Consider the following 20,999-nt stretch of genomic DNA (forward strand, 5'->3'; position numbering starts at 1 on the left):
TAACGTTTGAGATACGATTTTCCAAAATTGCTGTATAATGTGACAGGACCACCAAATATGAAGGTATGAACCACTTATGCAGCAGGAGAGGCGTTGTGTACCAGTGGGTTATTATTTTGTAACTATTTTCTTGAGCTCTCACACATTGTGAAGGGCCCTATGTAGATTTGTAAATTAGGTTAATTTGAGAATTAGTAAAAGAGTGGCCCAATTCTTTTTCCCATTTCAGCAGAAAAGCTCTTTTCAGGGGAATATCTTTTATGAGTAGCATATTATAGATGACGGAAAGCACCTTTTTCTGTACTCTTGTTTGAGAGCACAAAGTTTCAAAGGTGTTTACCGGCTGCCTTAAGTCTCCACTAATCATGACTTGGCGCAATGTCTTCCTGAGAGATTCATAGTGGATGAAGGTGTAATTAGACATAGTGGGGAGCTCCTTCATACACTGAGCCTTTTTCAAGCCCTGCTTTGCTACATTTTTCTATCTATTATCTATCTATTATTTATCTATTATTTATTTATCTATTATCTATCTATCTCATATCTATCTATCTATTATCTATTTATCTATTATCTATCTCATATCTATCTATCTCATATCTATCTATCTATCTTTCTAAGATCAAGATAAATTCTTTATATATCTGCCTGTTTATTTTTATCTAGCCATGCTTCCATGATCCATTTATCTATGATCAATTATCATTGTCTCTATCTATATACCTGACCATCTATCCATCATCTCCTAATGTATACCTTACTCCTTATGTTACACTGGTCATCAATTTTATTCCCTATGTATAATCACCAATTAAATGTCCATATTTCTATAGCGCCTCCAAAGACATTATTTCATGTCCACTTTGACTATGTATGTAGAGCGGCTTACTGACATTACTGATAATAATTGGCTCACCAGAGGCCAATTTTTGCTCTCACAGGGGAGAGTGATTTTAAAATGTCATGTCTTTAGAGGAAAAGCATTGCCGAAGTAATGACCACAAAAGCTGTACCTCTCATGCCAAGGGGATTTCTACAATCATTATATAAATCCCTTCTCCTCTTCTGAAATAAATGGAGAGTTTTCAGTCTTGACAGTGGATCCATTTCTACTCTAAGCTGGTGATAGGGAGAGAGTAGAGGATAATTGTATGTCCCCGGCACTGTTGTCTCCTGTATGAGATAAGTGAGATCACTGACATGAAGGCCCAGCGAGCGCTGTCTATCACTGGATATCAATTTAGCATTTTACTTGCAAAACCCCATGCTTTAAAGCAACTTTTTACTCCTCACTGGGCCTTGTTGTCCGTAATCTCACTTATCTCATACAGGAGACAACAGTGCCAGATATACAATTATCCTACTATATAGAACATTATTTGTCATTTTTGCTGCCTTCCACTCCACCATTGGAGGCTTGTTTGCCCTGTCTTTTTAATAGTTTTTATATTTGTTGTTATCTAATAAAGATAATAATTTTAACTTCTTACCAATCGCTTCTTATCTTTATGGCACCCAACCATAACAGATTATGTTGATTCTAGTATTTCGAAGTGGTGTCCTCAGCCTTATGATTATTACTATGGGAATAACCACCTGAAAAAAGATGTTGCTTGCACATACCCCGAGATGGGTTTTCATGATTTTTCAGACTGAAAAATGGTATGATCAAACTGAATTTGTTTAGGAGATTTTTGAGCAGAAACTGGAACGGAGTATATAGGGGAATAAGTAAAAACTTTCCACATCCACTCTCCACTCTCCATATCCACCTCAATAAAGCAATACTTCTTAAAAACTTGGGGGTTCTGCAACTTACCTCTTCAAAGAGAAAGAGACCTTGAACTCTCGCGCCACCTATTGGAATCAGCAATCCTAAAAGTCAATATCAAACTTTAACAAGGCTTGTTACATGACTAAGGCCGGGTTCACACTGCGTTCAGTGTCTCCGTTAAACGGACTACGTTACACCGCGGCATAACGCGGTGTAACGTAGTCCGTTAACGCCGCCATTGAATGCAATGTCGGACGCATCGCTAGCGCACGCCCACAATGGGCGTGCGCTAGCGATGTGCCGTCATTGAGTGATGGACCCCGAGACGCGGGCTGCAGCGTTTCCAGGTCTGCCACCGCTAGCGCAGATGGAGCTAGCAGATGCTCTATCTGCGCTAGCGATGTGCCAAAGTCGGCACTTGCATTAGCGCAGTCCGTTTAACGTATGTGTTGAACGGACTGCACTTATACAATGTGAACCTGGCCTTAGGAAAAAAGCCAAATGAGAATCTCAATTTGCAGACACTTTGTTTCAGGGTGTTGCCCCTCATCAGTGCAAAGTATGAGCTCTTATTTGGCTGGGTGAGAGACTGAAGACTGGGATCTAAGGGGTAACGTTTCTCCTTGTGGAGAGTGACAAGCCATTCCTGGCATGTCAGGGTGAGGAGACTAATACGCTATGTACGCTTCTCTGGGAAATTAAATATGCAAATTGCCTTTTCAGGGAGGAAGAGGACTTGAACTCTAGTGCCACCTACTGTATAAGTCTCCTCACTCGGACATTCCAGGCTTGCCTTGTCACTCTCCACAAGGAGATTACGGAATGGAGTCCGTACCAAAAAAATTGTAAAAAAAAAATCTCTGAAGATACCATTTCACTTATACAGTAGTCCATGTTAGGAAATCAGACTTGAAGACACTGAACAAGCAGGGGTTGGCAAAGGTTTTGTTTTTATTGCGTGTATACAATATAAGCATTTTTCCTGGTCATTCTATTCATGCGTTTTCTAATATTTGATTAGACTTTTCCTCCCACACACATTTCATACAAAGAAATAGAAATGAATCAGCTCCACATTTCTACTCATCTCTGGGATGATTGAGAGAGATTTTTACAAGGACAAGCAGTCTGCTTAATGAATGAGCGCCATACATTAATGTATGAGTGGAGCGTGCCTGCCTTCAATATACTCTAGTACGTGCAATTAATCCAAGAAAAAGACAGAACTTTCAGAAGGAAAAATACTCATGCAGACAAGCTTTTTTTTTTTTTTCTCGGCGAATGTTCTATGCTGGTTTGATACGTGACTAGGATACAGAAAAAAGCCGGCGTCTGAATTAATGCTTTCCAATTGGGATGAAAAAAAAAAGCAAATAATGTCCAAACACACGTTGAGCGAACCTATACTTGTAGATTAGGTTCAAATTCCAGGAATCAAACAGAATCGAATGTTATCCCTTATCCATTAAAAAGGGAATACTTTACTGATCGATTAGGGTCCTAGGGTTTGGATCTACGGCGGTCAGTAAATTATCCCCTATCCTATGGATAACGCTGCATTCATATATCTCTGTGTCATAAAGTCGCCTGACCCCCTCTACCCCTCATTCCAAGAACACTAACAGTTTGGTGTTACATTATTTTGGATGTGTAACCAGTGATATGGCCATTTCTCCAAAGTGTCCTATGAGTCATTTTCAACACAACGCCAGGCCGCATGCTGCTCGTTCTGCTGTGAGCAAACCAAGATCAGATTAGGCGAGGGTCCTAATTGACAAGCAAAAAGCCATACAAAACCAAGGACCCCTAAATATAACTTTTAATTAAACAAAGCTAAAATCATGTTCCAAATTGTAGACAAGTAAAAACACACATATATAAATAGGGAGTGCGTATTACTCAGGAAGAAAAATGAAAAATACAATAAAATGTACTCTAATAGAACCTAATAGATCAGTATACTGGGTCCTGCCTGGCAGTGGAGGGTGGGTGGTACCCTTAGTTTCTGCGGTAAGGCGCCCCCACTCATCAGCAGCTTTCCCTGATGTCCCTATTAGCCCCTACCAAGGGAAAAAATGTCCCAATACACCCTGTTAATCGTGAAAAACAAAAAAAAATAGTGAGCTGAGAACTTATTCCTGCTAGAAATAGTCTTAAGCTTCGTCAGGCTGCATAATTTTACAACGTTAACAGGCTGCAGAGGTACAATTGTACCTTCATATATATTTTATTGAAATTTGGCCAATTTATTCTGGATCAAAACTGCAGAGATGTCACGAAATTTCAGCCCTCTACGGTTTTTCGAAAAAAAAAAGTTATTGCAATTTTAAAACGGAATAGTTACAATTGTACCTACTCAGCCGGACGAAGGTTAAATAGAAAGAGGTGGCGGACAACACATATGGCCGCTCTCACAGGATCTTCAGTGTGAAGACTTTCTTGCCTCCACACAACACACAGAGGAAAAAAAACTGGCTGGACATTTATTTCCCCAGCCAGACCTTTGGGGGTGAAGATATGGTGAGTAGTAGGGTTGAGCGACTTTTACTTTTTTAGGGTCGAGTCAGGTTTCGCGAAACCCAACTATCTCTAAAGTTGAGTCGAGTGAAATTGGCCGATTATGGCGAAAAGTCGGGGATCGACCGAAACACGAAACCCAATGCAAAGTCAATGGGAATGTTTTTTCTCTCTCTCTCTCTCTCCTCCGTCCCTGAACAGAAAAGCTGGTGTTACACATTTCAAATCGCTACAGCGCACAAGCAACAAGATGACGATAGGTGTCCACGCCCCTAAGACCTATGTCATCACTCTGCCCACGCTCCTTCATTGGCTGAAAAAATGGCGCCAAGCGCGTCATACGAAACGCGACTTTGGCGCAAAAGTCGCGTACCGCATGGCCGACCCCACACAGGGATCGGGTCGGGTTTCATGAAACCCGACTTTGCCAAAAGTCGGTGACTTTTGAAAATGACCGATCTGTTTCGCTCAACCCTAGTGAGTAGGCATCCCGCCCATCTCTTACCTACTCACCTAAAAACCCACCAATAACATGGCCGCTTAACTCCTTCAGCACATAGCATGCTGAAAAGAAACTTATGGGTTTCTAGATCATGGAGGAAAGCAATCTTTGTGACACATATCTCCTCTCACATACAGTGACCCTATCGCACACTATATAAATGAGTAAAATAAATAAATGGCCTACAGAATATGTTTTATAAAATGAATGGTTGGATTTCATAGGCAACATCCGTTTCAAGCCTGAACCCCTGTGTGTAGAAGATGTAGTTTTCTGGATTGTGTGTTCTCATATATTGTTTATTATCATTAATATTGAATGTGCACAGCGGTGATGAATAAAAGCAACCTTCGACTTGGATGTTCTTCCACCATGAGCCCTTATTCTCTATGCCAGATCACCCACCGGTGCAATATTTGCTAATAACCTAGTATTAAAATCAGAAAGAATAATAAATCCTAGAATTTCGGAATTTACCTTGTTTTGAATATTGTTAAATATTTGATTAACTTATATGGGGTAGATGTGAGTCCACTGTTGGATTTAGCCTTTGGGCTCAGACACCTTTATACATATTTTACTTTTACTGGAGTCAGAAAAAAAATCATATAATAAGTATTCATTATATTAAGGGCAATTAAAAATACGTTGAAGAAATAATGGCTATTTCATTTGAATCCATCATTTTTTTTGACAAAGAAATTGCACGTAAGGCCGGCTTCACACTCAGCGTATGAAAATACGGTCCGTATATTACGGCCGTAATACGCTGAAATGTCCCGAAAATAGTGGTCCGTAGCTCCTCTGTAGGCAGGGTGTGTCAGCGTTTTTTGCGCATGGCATCCTCCGTATGTAATCCGTATGGCATCCGTACTGCGTGGTTTTCTCGCAGGCTTGCAAAACCAACATACCGCTATAGAAATGATCCATGTGTCCCAAAAAGAAAAAAAAATATATATATACTGTTATATATATATATATATATATATATATGTCAGTAGACACATATATGTATATATATTACTATTTTTTCCAGCGCTATACAGCTTGAAAGCCGGTAATTCAATTACCGGCTTTTTCTTTCTCCTTCCTAAAACCCGACATGATTTGAGACATGGTTTACATACAGTAAACCATGTCTTCTCTCCATTTTTTTTGCAGATTCAACACTACTAATGTCAGTAGAGTGTATCTGCAAAATTTGGCCGTTCTAGCTCTTAAAATAAAGGGTTAAATGGCGGAAAAAATTGGCGTAGGCTCCCGCGCAATTTTCTCCGCCAGAGTAGTAAAGCCAGTGACTGAGGGCAGATATTAATTTTCCTGGAGAGGGTCCATGGTTATTGGCCCCCCCTGGCTAAAAATATCTGCCCCCAGCCACCCCAGAAAAGGCACATCTGGAAGATGCGCCTATTCTGGCACTTGGCCACTCTCTTCCCATTCCCGTGTAGCGGTGGGATATGGGGTAATGAAGGGTTAATGCCACCTTGCTATTGTAAGGTGACATTAAGCCTAATTAATAATGGAGAGGCGTCAATTTTGACACCTATCTATTATTAATCCAATTGTAGTAAAGGGTTAAATAAAAGACAAACACAATATTTAAAATTATTTTAATGAAATAAAAACAATGGTTGTTGGAGTATTTTATTCTACGCCCAATCCAATCACTGAAGACCCTCGTTCTGTGAAAGAAAAAACATAATAAACCAACAATATACTTACCCTCCGCATATCTGTAACGTCCAACGATGTAAATCCTTCTGAAGGGGTTAAAACAGTTTGCAGCAAGGAGCTTTGCTAATGCAATGCTACTCCTCGCTGCAAAACCCCGGGGAATGAGTCTAAATATAGATCAATGAGCTATATTTAGCTTCATTTGCGGTGAGGCGCCCTCTGCTGGCTGTTCATAGATCGTGGGAACTTTCCTTGAAAGCTCCCAGGCTTTCTAGGAAAGTTCCCACGATCTATGAACAGCCAGCAGAGGGCGCCTCACCGCAAATGAAGCTAAATATAGCTCATTGATCTATATTTAGACTCATTCCCCGGGGTTTTGCAGCGAGGAGTAGCATTGCATTAGCAAAGCTCCTGGCTGCAAAATGTTTTAACCCCTTCAGAAGGATTTACATCGTCGGACTTTACAGATCTGTGGAAGGTAAGTATATTGTTGGTTTATTTTTATTTTTTTGTCACAGAACGAGGGTCTTCACTGAGTGGATTGGGCGTTAAATAAAAAATGACAACAACCTTTGTTTTTATTTCATTAAAATAATTTTTAATAATGTGTGTGTGTATTTTTTTAACCCTTTCTTTCAATTGGATTAATAATGGATAGGTGTCATAATTGACGCCTCTCCATTATTAATCTGGCTTAATGTCACCTTACAATAGCAAGGTGGCATTAACCCTTCATTACCCCATATCCCACCGCTACACGGGAATGGGAAGAGAGTGGCCAAGTGCCAGAATAGGCGCATCTTCCAGATGTGCCTTTTCTGGGGTGGCTGGGGGCAGGTATTTTTAGCCAGGGGGGGGCCAATAACCGTGGACCCTCTCCAGGCTATTAATATCTGCCCTCAGTCACTGGCTTTACTACTCTGGCGGAGAAAATTGTGCGGGAGCCCACGCCAATTTTTTCCGCCATTTAACCCTTAAATATAATAGCTAGAACGCCCAAATTTTGCATATACACACTACTAACATTAGTAGTGTGGAATATGCAAAAAAAATGGTGATATGAGATGGTTTACTGTATGTAAACCAGGTCTCATATCATGTCGGGTTTGTGAAGGAGAAAGCAAAAGCCGGTAATTGAATTACCAGCTTTAAAGCTATCTCGCGCTGCATTAAATATAAATATATATATATAGGTGTCTCCCTGACATATATATATGTATATATACCTATTCTATGTGTATATATCTACTCTCATCTAACCCGTCAGTGTGATTTTACTGTACTCTGCGCTGAATTGCCGGCTTTTCTAAGGACACGGGTGCGTAAAAATCGGACAGCACTCGCATGGTGCGAGTGCTGTGCGTTTTTTTTCTCGCACCCATTGACTTGCATTGGCGAGTCTCGTCCGAGAATCTCAGCAATACGCAGCATGCTGCGATTTTTTTCTCAGCCGACACAGATTTTTCTCAGTCCGATTTCGGCTGGGAAAAAAATCGCAAATAGAGTGTCACATATTGATTAACATTGGTCCGAGTGCAATCCGATTTTTTATCGGATTGCACTCGTCCGTTTTCCTCACAAGTGGAGATGAGCCCTTATACTGATCAGTAAAATACGGCAGATAGGAGCAGAGGCATAGAGAATAATTGTGCCGTATTTTTTGCGAGTTTTACGGACGTAGTTTCTGCGCTCTTACGTCCGTAAAACTCGCAAGTGTGAAGCCGGCCTAATTGGTTGGAATCATGGGGCATATTGAGGGAATGATTAAAGGAGCATGTTTCCTGGTTGTGGAGTGTCAGGGGGTAAACAAGTCACTCTTTACACGAAGTGTTATGGCTCGCTCACACTTGCGATGAAATCGGAAGAGTGCAATCCGATAAAAAATTGGATTACCGTATATTCGGACCAATGTTAAACTTTGGGGCAGTTCACATCTGCGAATATTTTCTCATGCTGATTCAATAGCATACAAGAATTGGATCACACGCATAAGTCTATGGGTGCATGTGAAATAACCAATGCTCTTGCATCATATGCCATACGCTTGTTTGACTCCGGCCTTTGGGTTTGTGCACACATATATTTTTTTAAGATGGTCTAAAACTACAAATTTTCAAGTGGAAACTGCTTCATGAAATGCTTTTCCTTTGGAAAGTTTTTGACATGCACTCTCTTTTTTTGCCCTACCAAATATTTTTCAAAGCCTGTAGCGGAAAACAATGCTGAACAAAAGAACAGAAAAGTGGTTTGGGGCTATTTCATATGGAATCCACCTGTAAAAGTGTTGCAAAAAGCGACCCATAAAGTAGACATAGTGCACAGTAAGGCCTCTTTCACACTTCCGTCTTTTCAGATCCATTGCAATGCGTCGTTTTGGGAAAAAAATGGATCTGTTTTTTCCCCATAGACTTGTATTAGTGACGGATCGCGACGAATGACCACACGTCGCATCCGTCGTGTTTTGGCGGACCGTCGTCTGGAAAAAACTTTCAATGTAACCTTTTTTGTCTGCGTTGGGAAAATGTGTCGTGATGGATCCTGTGGCATACGTCGTTGACTAGAATGGAATCCTATGGACGCAGGATCTGTCATGACACGTCGTATGATGCAATCCAGCACTGGAATCCGTTTTTTTTCCCTGAGCATGCTCAGAATTAGGAGTTTGTAGCCAATTGGCCAGACAGGCCCCAAATCTATATAAACCTGGCCTGGGGCGTCACCCCCAAATGTGCCAGCAAGACTCCTGCCAGCCTGAAGACAGACAGCCAGTCAATATATTGGTTTCCCTATTTTCCAGTAGCCAATCACATTTGGGAGGCTCCCATTTTTAGGCATGGAAAACGGATCCGTCAAAAAAATGGATCAAACGGATGGTAAAAGCGGACAAAACGGATGCAGCGGATCCAGTTTTTCGACGGAACCATCTAGCGGATCCGTTGAAATACTGAATGCGTTGCAATCATTTTTCACTATTTTTGGTGCATCCGTCGATACGTTGCGCCGACACATTGTGACGGATTCAAAAAAAATGAAGTGTGAAAGTAGCCTAAGATCAAGATGTCATTTCTGTGCACATGTTCTGTTCTATGTCACTCCTTTTAACCAAACATGTTCATTCTTTTGAACCTACCTGAAAACGCAGCCATTTGCACATACCCTTGGAGAGTTTCTGATATAAAAAATTCTGCAAACAAATGTGTAAGCCTACCCTGAAATGGATCCTAATAGAAGCTGCTCCAATCTAGGCAATGTCCAATTAAAAGGTGTGAAAAACATGGTTTAGAAAAAAATTTCTTCCAAAGTTCTTCAAAACCTCTTCAAGAAAAGAAAAACTTCCAAATGCACACTCTTTTTCAGGTGGATTCCACTTAGAATCCACCTGAAAAAAAAGACCACAAAAGTGCTCCATGAAATGAGAATAATGCACAGCAATATCAGTCATCTATCGCTTCTTTTAACCTCTTGAGGGTTTGGAGACCCCAAAGCAGTTAAGAGAAGTGACATCTTCAATCTCCGGGTGGTTTGAGGCTCAGAAGTCGAACACTTTCTATACTTTATGGTATAGAGCAAAAGGCGCCGGCAAAACCATCGACAAAGCCTCTTCAGAAAAAAGACTGGCAGCATTTTCCTGGAGCTTTTATGGCAAACCTTGGCAGCTATGACAGCGTCTAAAGGGCACACTGTTCACATTGGCCAAAAATGGAGCATTTACTGAAGCGGAAAGACTTGAATCTGAATACTTCAAATATTGACGGAATCCGAGACTGAAATCCACGTAAAAAAAATCTCTGTGTGAGCACACCTTTAATTCTATGTCCACAGTATAGGGAAAATGAAGCGATAGATGTTTTCTAGTTTTCTGGTAGAAAAAAGTCGCAAATGACGGTGCACGTCATATTTGCGTCATAATTTGCGACCTGTTCCTGCTTCCCGCCACTCTTGATAATTTTTTTAATATCAAGGGAGGGTTTATGGGGAAAGGACAGGGCTTCCAGCAGAATAGGCTAATTTATAATAGTTTGGAAAAAATTTATCAAATTATAACACAAATCTGTGCCAGCTCATCACGCACGGTGCACCGAAAACTGGAGATGTGCTGAATTTATAAAAAGCCAATCTGGCTGAACTTAAATCAAATTTGTCATAATTTACACTATAAATATGGTTCATAAAACAACAGAAATGTACTACAGTCCCCGACTACCAAACGTTATTTGTCGTGGCATACGACATGTCAAAAGATGCGCCAAATTCTTTAAGAGGTGTGCGCCTCAATGAATTTGGCTCATGGTTCTCCAGCACACTGTTCATCAACACTGACATACAGAACTCCAGCCTTGATGAATCGGGGCCCCGGGGTTTATTTTTATAAGACGTAATCTACTCTGATGGACATTTGCTTTGTGGATAGCACAGTGACACATAAGTGCATCAGCCTTAAAATTGCGTCTTCACGCCGCACTGCAGAAACTCAACTTAAGATGAAGTTCACACAATCCATTCCTGATGCTTTTTTGCCATGATTTTCTGATAATGAGATAAAACCTTGGTGTTATTACCTCATTTTAGAGGTACCTCATTTTAATTGCCTCATTAGAGAGGACTAGGACTTAAAAGTGTCGTCGTCCGTCAATTGTATAATTGACCTGATGATTGGAGGCAGTAGAGTCTTGTTTCCTGACAAATTATTAACAGTGGTGAGTAGGGTTGAGCGACCTTTACTTTTATAGGATCGGGTCGGGTTTCACGAAACCCGACTTTTGAAAAAGTCGGGTCGAGTGAAATCGGCCGATCCTATAAAAAAGTCGGGGTCGGACGAAACCCGAAACCCAATGCAGTGCATTGGATTTCCATGGTTCCCAGGGTCTGAAGGAGCGGAAACTCTCCTTCAGGCCCTGCGATCCATATTTTAGTGTAAAATAAAGAATTAAAATAAAAAATATCGCAATACTTACCCTCTGACGCGCCCTGGTACTAACCGGGAACCTTCCTTCCTTAAAATCAGCCTTCCAGGACCCTGCGGTGACGTCGCGGTGACGTCGCGGCTTGTGATTGGCCACGCGGCCGCCCATGTGACCGCTCGCGCGGCCAATCACAAGCCGCGACGTCACCGAAGGTCCTGGAAGGGCTGATTCTTAGGAAGGAAGGCTGCCGGAAAGAAGCAGGGCGCGTCCGAGGGTGAGTATATACCTAATAGGAATATACTCACCCCGCGGCCGCCCATGTGACCGCTTGCGCGGCCAATCACAAGCCGCGACGTCACCCGCGACGTCACCGAAGGTCCTGGAAGGGCTGATTCTTAGGAAGGAAGGCTGCCGGAAAGAAGCAGGGCGCGTCCGAGGGTGAGTATATACCTAATAGGAATATACTCACCCTCGGACGCGCCCTGCTTCTTTCCGGCAGCCTTCCTTCCTAAGAATCAGCCCTTCCAGGACCTTCGGTGACGTCGCAGCTTGTGATTGGCCGCGCGAGCGGTCACATGGGCGGCCGCGCGGCCAATCACAAGCCGCGACGTTACCGCGACGTCACCGCAGGGTCCTGGAAGGCTGATTCTAAGGAAGGAAGGTTCCCGGTTAGTACCAGGGCGCGTCAGAGGGTAAGTATTGCGATACTTTTTGTTTTAATTCTTTATTTTACACTTAAATCTGAATTCCGATACCAATTCCCGATATCTTAAACATATCGGGAATCGGTATCGGAATTCCGATTCTAGATTCAAAAGATCGCCAACTTCATGGCCGACCCCACACTGGGGTCGGGTCGGGTTTCATGAAACCCGACCTTGCCAAAAGTCGGCGACTTTTGAAAAATTTCGACCCGTTTCGCTCAACCCTAGTGGTGAGATTATTATTATTTTTAGTTATTTATATAGCACCATTAATTCCATGGTGCTGTACATGAGAAAGTGGTTACGTACAGAGTTATAGATATCGTTTAAAGTAAACAAATTTACAGTGACAGACTGGTACAGAGGGGAGAGGACCCTGTCCTTGCGGACTTACATTCTATGGGATAATGGGGAAGAGACAGACGGTCGGGGGTGCTGCAGCTAGTGGTGAGGCGGCAGCTCGGGTGGTGGTGAGGCGGCAGAATGGTTATGGCAGGCTATAGACTTTCCTGAAGAGATGGGTTTTCAGGTTCTGTCTGTAGGATACAAGGGTGGTGGATAATCGAATGTGTTGAGGTGTGGAATTCCAGAGGATGGGGGATATTTGGGAGAAATCTTGGAAGCGGTTGTGTGAGGAACGAATAAGTGTGGAGGAGAGTAGGAGGTCTTGGGAGGATCAGAGATTATGTGAGAGAAGATATTGGGAGATTAGTTCAGAAATATAGGGAGGGGACAGGCTTTGGATGGCTTTGTAAATGAGTGTTAGTAGTTTGAACTGGATTCGTTGGAGAATTGGCAGCCAGTGGAGGGATTTGCAGAGGGGAGAAGCAGGGGAGTAATGAGGAGAGAGGTGGATTAGCCGGGCAGCAGAGTTGATGACAGACTGGAGCGGTGAAGAGAGTTAGCGGGGAGGCCACAGAGGAGAGTTTGCAGTAATCGAGGCGGGAGATGATGAGGGCATGCACAAGAATTTTGGTAGATTCTGGGCTGAGGAAGGGACAGATTCTGGCAATATTTTTGAGTTGGAGGTGACAGGAGGTGGCAAGAGCTTGGACGTGCAGTTTGAAGGACAGGGCAGGGTCGAGAGTTACCCTGAGGCAGCGGATTTCAGGTGCGGGAGAGAGCGTGATGCCTTTTACCATAATAGACAGATCAGGTATGGGGGATATGCGAGATGGGGGAAAGATGATTAGTTCGGTTTTGTCTACATTGAGTTTTAGTAAGCGAGAGGTGAAGAAGGAGGATATGGCTGACGGACACTCCGGGGTGATATCTGGGCCAGAGAGGTAGATCTGAGTGTTCTCCGCATACAGGTGGTACTGGAAGCCATGGGACTTTATGAGTTGTCCTAGGCCAAGGGTATAGATGGAAAAAGTAGGGGCCCCAGGACAGAGCCTTGAGTGATTCCAACAGAGAGAGGGCGTGATCTCCCCACAGCTCCCAACCATCCCGAATTCAGTGGGAATGACCCAATTTGAGGGCCCAGTCCCGCCATCCCAGCATGTCATGGCTTTGTCCCGGCTTCTAATACTCTCCGACATATTCATTGCTCTATAGCTCCTCCTCCACGGGGGCAGGGCCACATCTTTCGGCATTGACGTAAATTAAATTATTCAGTTGTCCTGTGATCTGGTCTCCACAGGGCTCAAACTTGTGTCTCCATGTCCTCAGGCAGCAGCGCTAGCTATAAGCCTCAGCATATAATGACAAACATTGGAGAATTTAGTAATCTTGAGATGCATTGCAGAAAGTGAACCCAGAAGCAGATAATACATGTACATTGTATTGAGCAGTGTATTTGTTTGTACTTGTACACTGTGGTGAAGAAAAAGTTAGATATTTTTGCTCCTATAAAACTACTAAAAACAATAAAAAGCAATTGCAAAAATTGTATTTTCTCTTTCTCCCCGGGTCTTGAACCAGGCAGGATCTAATGCTAGTGGTCCCCAGGTGCTGGTGATGTTGCTGAGAGAATTGTGTATACTTGATCTGTATTGCAGGCTCTAACTCCACAAGCAGATTATGCTGATACATAGAAATACATTGGACATAGCAGTGTACTTTTATGTCTTTGTATTCTACAGAGAGAATAAAAGAGATTTTCTTTTTCTTCCTATAAAATGGCTAAAAAATAGTGAAAACAATTACAATAATGTTAATTTTGACATGCTTTAAAAAAAAAATAAACATCCCAAATCAGCAAATAACATAGACATGTTTGGTGTCTCTGTAATTGTAACAACCTGCACAACACAGTGATCAGATTATTTACAGCAATCGCTAAATGATGAAAAAATTGTGTGATTGATATTTTTACTTCACATAAACCCATAAAACAATAATAAAAATGTAATACTGAGGCTGTGTTTACACGTAGCACAAATGTTGCATTTTTTCTACTGCTTTTTTTTGTTAATTTTCTTCAGTTATCCGCACCACATAGCGCACATGACAATCCTGTCTGATTATTGCGTGTTTGCTGCATTTCGTCTATGCGTGTTTCCCCATGTTTGATGCATTTTGGTGCAGATTTGAATTTTTCATCAAGGCAGAATCACATATACAGTTTTCAAGCCAAGCATGAAAAGATACAAAACAAAAGTGATTTATTAGCCTTTCCTTCATACATCTCAGTCCTCTGGGATCCATTCCTGGCTATTTCTCAAAGGCATCCTACAACAAAAACTGCAAGTGTAAATCAAGCCCTATAGTTTCAACAGTTTTCCATGCCAAAATTAATACAGAAACATGACATAGAAGTGGTCTTTTCAGAAGAAAACAATGACTTTTTTTAAGCTTTTCAACAATATTTTTTTCAGTTGTTTCTTTATATGGAAACAAATAGGTCCCAATTCTTCCTTTGAGCCTGTTTTTTTTGTCCATTTGTTGCACCTTTTGTTTATTTCTAAATGCATTTGTGCCTTTTTTAATCTCATTTTATATGTTCTCGCCTGTTATATTTTTGGTTTTCCATTTTTGGGTAGAGTCTATCAATTCTAGATCACTCATATATCATTTTATCTCATGTACGAGAAAAAAAACGATTTTTGGGATCAGACTCTGATAAATGTATCATGAGAATTTGAGCAAAGTGTGGTCCGATTGCCATCACTTTTCTTGTACTTAAAGACAAAAAAAAATTATTCACCTTCTCCATTCTGACATCCCGTGAAAATCTGACTGACATCCTATTGTGGTCTGATTTTATTCACAGACCCATAGACTTGCATTGCCAACTTTAATTCGATTTTCGAGTCAGACATGTCTCCATGATTTTTCATGAAGCGCTAAGTCCATGAACAATCATGGACATATGAATGTCACCGTAGACTATCACAGGTGCCAGTGATATCAATGAAAACAAAGACTAGCGCTTGTATGTGGGGGAAAAAAAAAGACGTGTGAATGATACCTTGGTCTGAATGATCAGTTGCGATTTTTTTGAATAGTTTGGCGCAACTCCACTGCAACTATCGTCCCTCACACTCCAATGCACAAATTTTGGTTGCAAAAACAGATCAAGACAGGAAGAAAGCCCATTTTTTTACGTGTACAGAAACCTACAAAAGCAAAGCAGTGTGAGAACCGGCTGTAAGTTCTCAAACTGCGAGCGGTGATGTCAGTAAGGTTACTAAACTGTGAACTACAATAACCTTACTGATGTCATCACTCATCATATCTGCTAGGTTTTCGTGCTATGCAGTATGGGAACCGTCAGTGGATGCAGCTCCAGTCTGTGGAGCTTCAATCTCTGAATGGGGCTCCTTGGCCATCCATCATCATGGCATCTGGCATCTTGAGCATCTATACTATCTCTCGGACCTCCTGATGAACCGCGACAGCGGGGAAACACGTCAGCTGTCAGGGTATTCCGGCTCATGATAAGTGAATCCTTTTTTATTTTTCACAATTGGTTGATAAATGATTTATAAACTTCATATTGTCCTGTTTTATTTATTGGGGCAGGTTATTATGCATCATACTTAATTGTCGGAGTGCATGTCATGACAGTGGATATATTAATTTTTGTTGATTATCTTTTGGTTATGTATCTGTCTACAACTAACCTGCAAAAAGTACCTACTGGTTCTACATTATTATTTTTTATGATAGGTTTTTCATCTCTGTTCTGTCATGACATTGTTTTCCAACCTATATTGATAGGGATTTAACTGGGAAGCGAGGGACGGTCTCTGGTGAGTGGGGGCCCAAACAAATCGTCTTCTAGGGTGCCAACCTCCACAGCAAGGCAGGTAAAAGATAGGTATATTGCAGGGTTATTGATAGGTTTTTTTGTTCAATGTTAATTGATGATAATTAGCTATTTAGATTGTGAGCCCCATTGGGGACAGTGATGATATTGTGTGCAAACTGTAAAGCGCTGTGGAATATGTTAGTGCTGTATAAAAATAAATATTATATATATAAGAGGCATCGTGATTACTCGCTAATCCCACCCCCTGCACAGTAGCTCTGACCCCCACCACATCACCACACATAATCCCGCCCCCCACCCCATTACCACACACAATCCCACCCCCACCACATTACCACGCACAATCCTGCCCCCACCACATTACCATGCACAATCCCACCCCCCACCACATTACCACGCACAATCCCGCCCCCCACCACATTACCACACACAATCCACACCACCACACACAATCCCGCCCCCCACCACATCACCAAACATAATACCGCCCGCCCACCCCATCACCACACATAATCCCGCCGCCCCACCACATTACCACACATAATCCCGCCCCCCACCCCATTACCATACACAATCCCACCCCCCACCGCATTACCACACACAATCCCACCCCGACCACATTACCACACACAATCCCGCCCCCCCACCACATTACCACACACAATCCACACCACATCACCACACACAATTCCGCCCCCCCACATCACCACACATAATACCGCCTCCCACCACATCACCACACAAGGCCAACAGGATCATGGGGTGCATTAAAAGAGGTCTGGATACACATGATGAGAGCATTATACTGCCTCTGTACAAATCCCTAGTTAGACCGCACATGGAGTACTGTGTCCAGTTTTGGGCACCGGTGCTCAGGAAGGATATAATGGAACTAGAGAGAGTACAAAGGAGGGCAACAAAATTAATAAAGGGGATGGGAGAACTACAATACCCAGATAGATTAGCGAAATTAGGATTATTTAGTCTAGAAAAAAGACGACTGAGGGGCGATCTAATAACCATGTATAAGTATATAAGGGGACAATACAAATATCTCGCTGAGGATCTGTTTATACCAAGGAAGGTGACGGGCACAAGGGGGCATTCTTTGCGTCTGGAGGAGAGAAGGTTTTTCCACCAACATAGAAGAGGATTCTTTACTGTTAGGGCAGTGAGAATCTGGAATTGCTTGCCTGAGGAGGTGGTGATGGTGAACTCAGTCGAGGGGTTCAAGAGAGGCCTGGATGTCTTCCTGGAGCAGAACAATATTGTATCATACAATTATTAGGTTCTGTAGAAGGACGTAGATCTGGGGATTTATTATGATGGAATATAGGCTGAACTGGATGGACAAATGTCTTTTTTCGGCCTTACTAACTATGTTACTATGTTACTATGTTACATAATCCCACCCCGACCACATTACCACACACAATCCTGCCCCCCCACCACAATACCACACACAATCCCCCACCACCACATTACCACACAAAATAGACACCACAACACCACACACAATTCCGCCCCCCCACCACATCACCACACATAATACCGCCCGCCCACCACATCACCACACATAATCCCGCCCCCCCACCACATCACCACACATAATCCCGCCCCCCATTACCACACATAATCCCACCCCCCACCACATTACCACACATAATCCCGCCCCCCACCACATCACCACACATAATCCTGCCCCCCACCACATCACCACACATAATCCCACCCCCCTACCAAATCACCACACATAATCCCGCCCCCCACCACATCACCACACATAATCCCGCCCCCCACCACATCACCACACATAATCCCGCCCCCCAACACATCACCACACATAATCCTGTCCCCATTACCACACATAATTCCGCCCCCACCACATTACCACACATAATCCTGCCCCCCAACACATCACCACACATAATCTCGCCCCCCACCACATCACCACACATAATCCCGCCTCCACACCACATCACCACACATAATCCCCGCCACCACATCAACACACATAATCCCGCCCCCCATCACATTACCACACATAATCCCACCTCCACGCCACATCACCACACATAATCCTCCCCACCACATCACACATAATCCCGCCCCCCACACATAATCCCACCCCCCAACACATCACCACACATAATCCCACCCCCCACATTATCACACGAGGCTCCGTCCCCACACATTACCACACGAGGCTCCATCCCCACATATTACCACACGAGGCTCCGTCCCCACACATTACCACACGAGGCTCCATCACCACACATTACCACACGAGGCTCCGTCCCCACACATTACCACACGAGTCTCCGTCCCCACACATTACCACACGAGGCTCCGTCCCCACACATTACCACACGAGGCTCCGTCCCCACACATTACCACACGAGGCTCCGTCCCCACACATTACCGCACGAGGCTCCGTCCCCACACATTACCGCACGAGGCTCCGTCCCCACACATTACCGCACGAGGCTCTGTCCCCACACATTACCGCACAAGGCTCCGTCCCCACACTGTTATTAACTTCTTTTTAAGTTAATTTACCACCTGCGTAAGCGCTATTGAATGTTGTCATTATTTACTTTACTTTAATCACCAGCAGCGTTAATTAGATAGCAATGAGCGTGCCGAGCGTTAGCTTCCTGGAAAAAGCTAGTTATTATTATATGTTTCACTGGGTAGGTGTTTCTTTAAATCTAATTGTTAAAAAACTGCTGCTGACAGCTGGTCTTATTCAGCTGGGAAGAGGCCATTATCCATGGACCTTCTCAGCCTATTAATATCAGCCTGCAGCTGTTTGCTTAGCCTTTGTTGGTTATTAAAAATAGAGGGGACCCCATGTAATTTTTTATGGTACCCACTTTTTTAATGGCCAGTAAAGGCTAAGCAGACAGCTGTGAGATTACATTAATAGGCTGGGAAGCTCCATTGGTTGATGAAATGTTTCCTTTGAGATGTGTGAGTAAAAAATCAGACTGTCCACACATGGTTTGTGCGCCATGCAATTTTGTTTTCTCGCAATCATTGACTTGCGTTGGTGCGTACAGTCAGATTCTCACAGACAATTACAGCATGCTGCCATTTTTTTTCTCAGCCCAATCTGAGCTGAGAAAAAAACTCTCATATGAGCACTGACTCATTTGCTAACATTGGCCAGAGTGCAATGCAATGTTTTGTTGCATTGCATTAGTTCAATTTATACGCCAGTGTGAACGAGCCCTAAAATGAAATTCGGAATTCCTTATTTCTTAATATACGGATTTGTTTACATGCTATAAAGAAATCCTCGAAATATAATTTCTCCTTGGGTGACTGATCCCATGTTGCTCTGAGCTAATTACTTTCTATGCATATCATATTCTAGTATCTTGATGAAAACGCCTATAAAAATGATTTATGGCCAGTTATATATGGCGATATGCTAATTCTCCAGAAATTCCATCAAGAGCTACATTTTTTTCTTTCTTTCCACGGAAAAACACGTTATTGAGGATTTTCCTTGATTTGTAGTGGATTAATGACTTCAAACAGCTTGACTGATTTGCTGGCCCTTCCTCTTGCTAGGATTCAGCTGATAAAAATATCCATAGACAGTGAAATCAGCGGAAGCCTGGCTTTTTCAGACAAGACTCCCATGTGATCACAATACAGGCGAGCTCAGTGAGGCTGGAGCTGTTCTACAAGCAGTAGGTAATGAGTCTTTGTGCAGACTAGGGGCTCTTACGCTGAACAATAAAGCATACGCTACCGGCTAGAAAATCCTGCTTTGGGAAATTTTCAAGAAAAAAAAAAAATGCTTTATCCACATACAGGCGGTAACGACCAATTGTGACCGTGTGGTGTCGTATATATCACCATTCATTCCGTGGATTATAATTAGGATTTATTCATATCGAGAGTACATGGATTGGCAAGCAGCAGTTTAAGCAGGTCGGTTTCTTATTTCCTGTCTCCGTCAGGATTTTTTTTTTTATGTTTTATGCCGTCGATCATGTGTTTTTTTTTTTTTTTTTTTTTTTTTTTTTTTAAATGCATAATGTAGACATTGTGTTGATCACCCTTCATTTGCCCACGGAGTATTATGTATGGAAATATGGGTTTGTCACCAATTGCAAAATGCAAATGTGTGTCTGTTAGGCCTATTGTGCTTGACTAATTATAGGAAAACATTTCATTTTAGGAAACTATAGAGGGTTTTTGTTTTGTTTTGTTTTTTTGTATTTTTAATTTGTTTCATAAAAGGCATTTTGTTTTTTTTTGTTTTTTTTAGAGAATATACACAATTTTTCATTTAAATGCATTACTAATGTGACTATATAATAAAAAAAAAATAACTTCTTCTAGAATATATATATATATATATATATATATATATATATATATATATATATATATTAATATCTTTCTTTGTGACAGCCATAACATGGCAATGTTCTGATAACAGGGAATCTGAAAATGGCCTGCCTAAACACTATATTTATCCTAGACCATACAAACACATCCAAAGCTTTAATTTTATACATTAGGGAGGTCCGCTTTCAATTAAAGAGCCTTTGTCTTTTTGGGCTCATTTCCATTACAATTGCTGACTATGCAAATTCAACCAGAGAGTTGGAAATGGAAATGTCTTGGAATTTTATATTTCTTAAACAAATGCTTTTACTGCCTGGACAGGGAACAAACCAAAAAATAA

General features: G+C 42.2%; 1 protein-coding gene across 3 annotated transcripts in view; it reads left to right on the top strand.

The window, feature by feature from the left end:
- CSRNP3 (cysteine and serine rich nuclear protein 3) overlaps positions 1–20,999 on the top strand; it is a 135,279-nt gene that overhangs the window by 67,889 nt on the left and 46,391 nt on the right. Inside the window, exon 1 of one of the 3 annotated variants that reach the window (XM_069733068.1) lies at positions 19,966–20,236. The exons of the other annotated variants lie outside the window; for them this stretch is intronic. The gene's annotated coding sequence lies outside the window, so the exon portion shown is untranslated. Of the gene's footprint in view, positions 1–19,965; positions 20,237–20,999 lie in introns of those variants that run through there. 3 annotated transcript variants of the gene reach the window in all.

The sequence above is a fragment of the Ranitomeya imitator genome, chromosome 7 (assembly GCF_032444005.1).
Source record: "Ranitomeya imitator isolate aRanImi1 chromosome 7, aRanImi1.pri, whole genome shotgun sequence".
In the NCBI taxonomy this organism is placed as follows: Eukaryota; Metazoa; Chordata; class Amphibia; order Anura; family Dendrobatidae; genus Ranitomeya; species Ranitomeya imitator.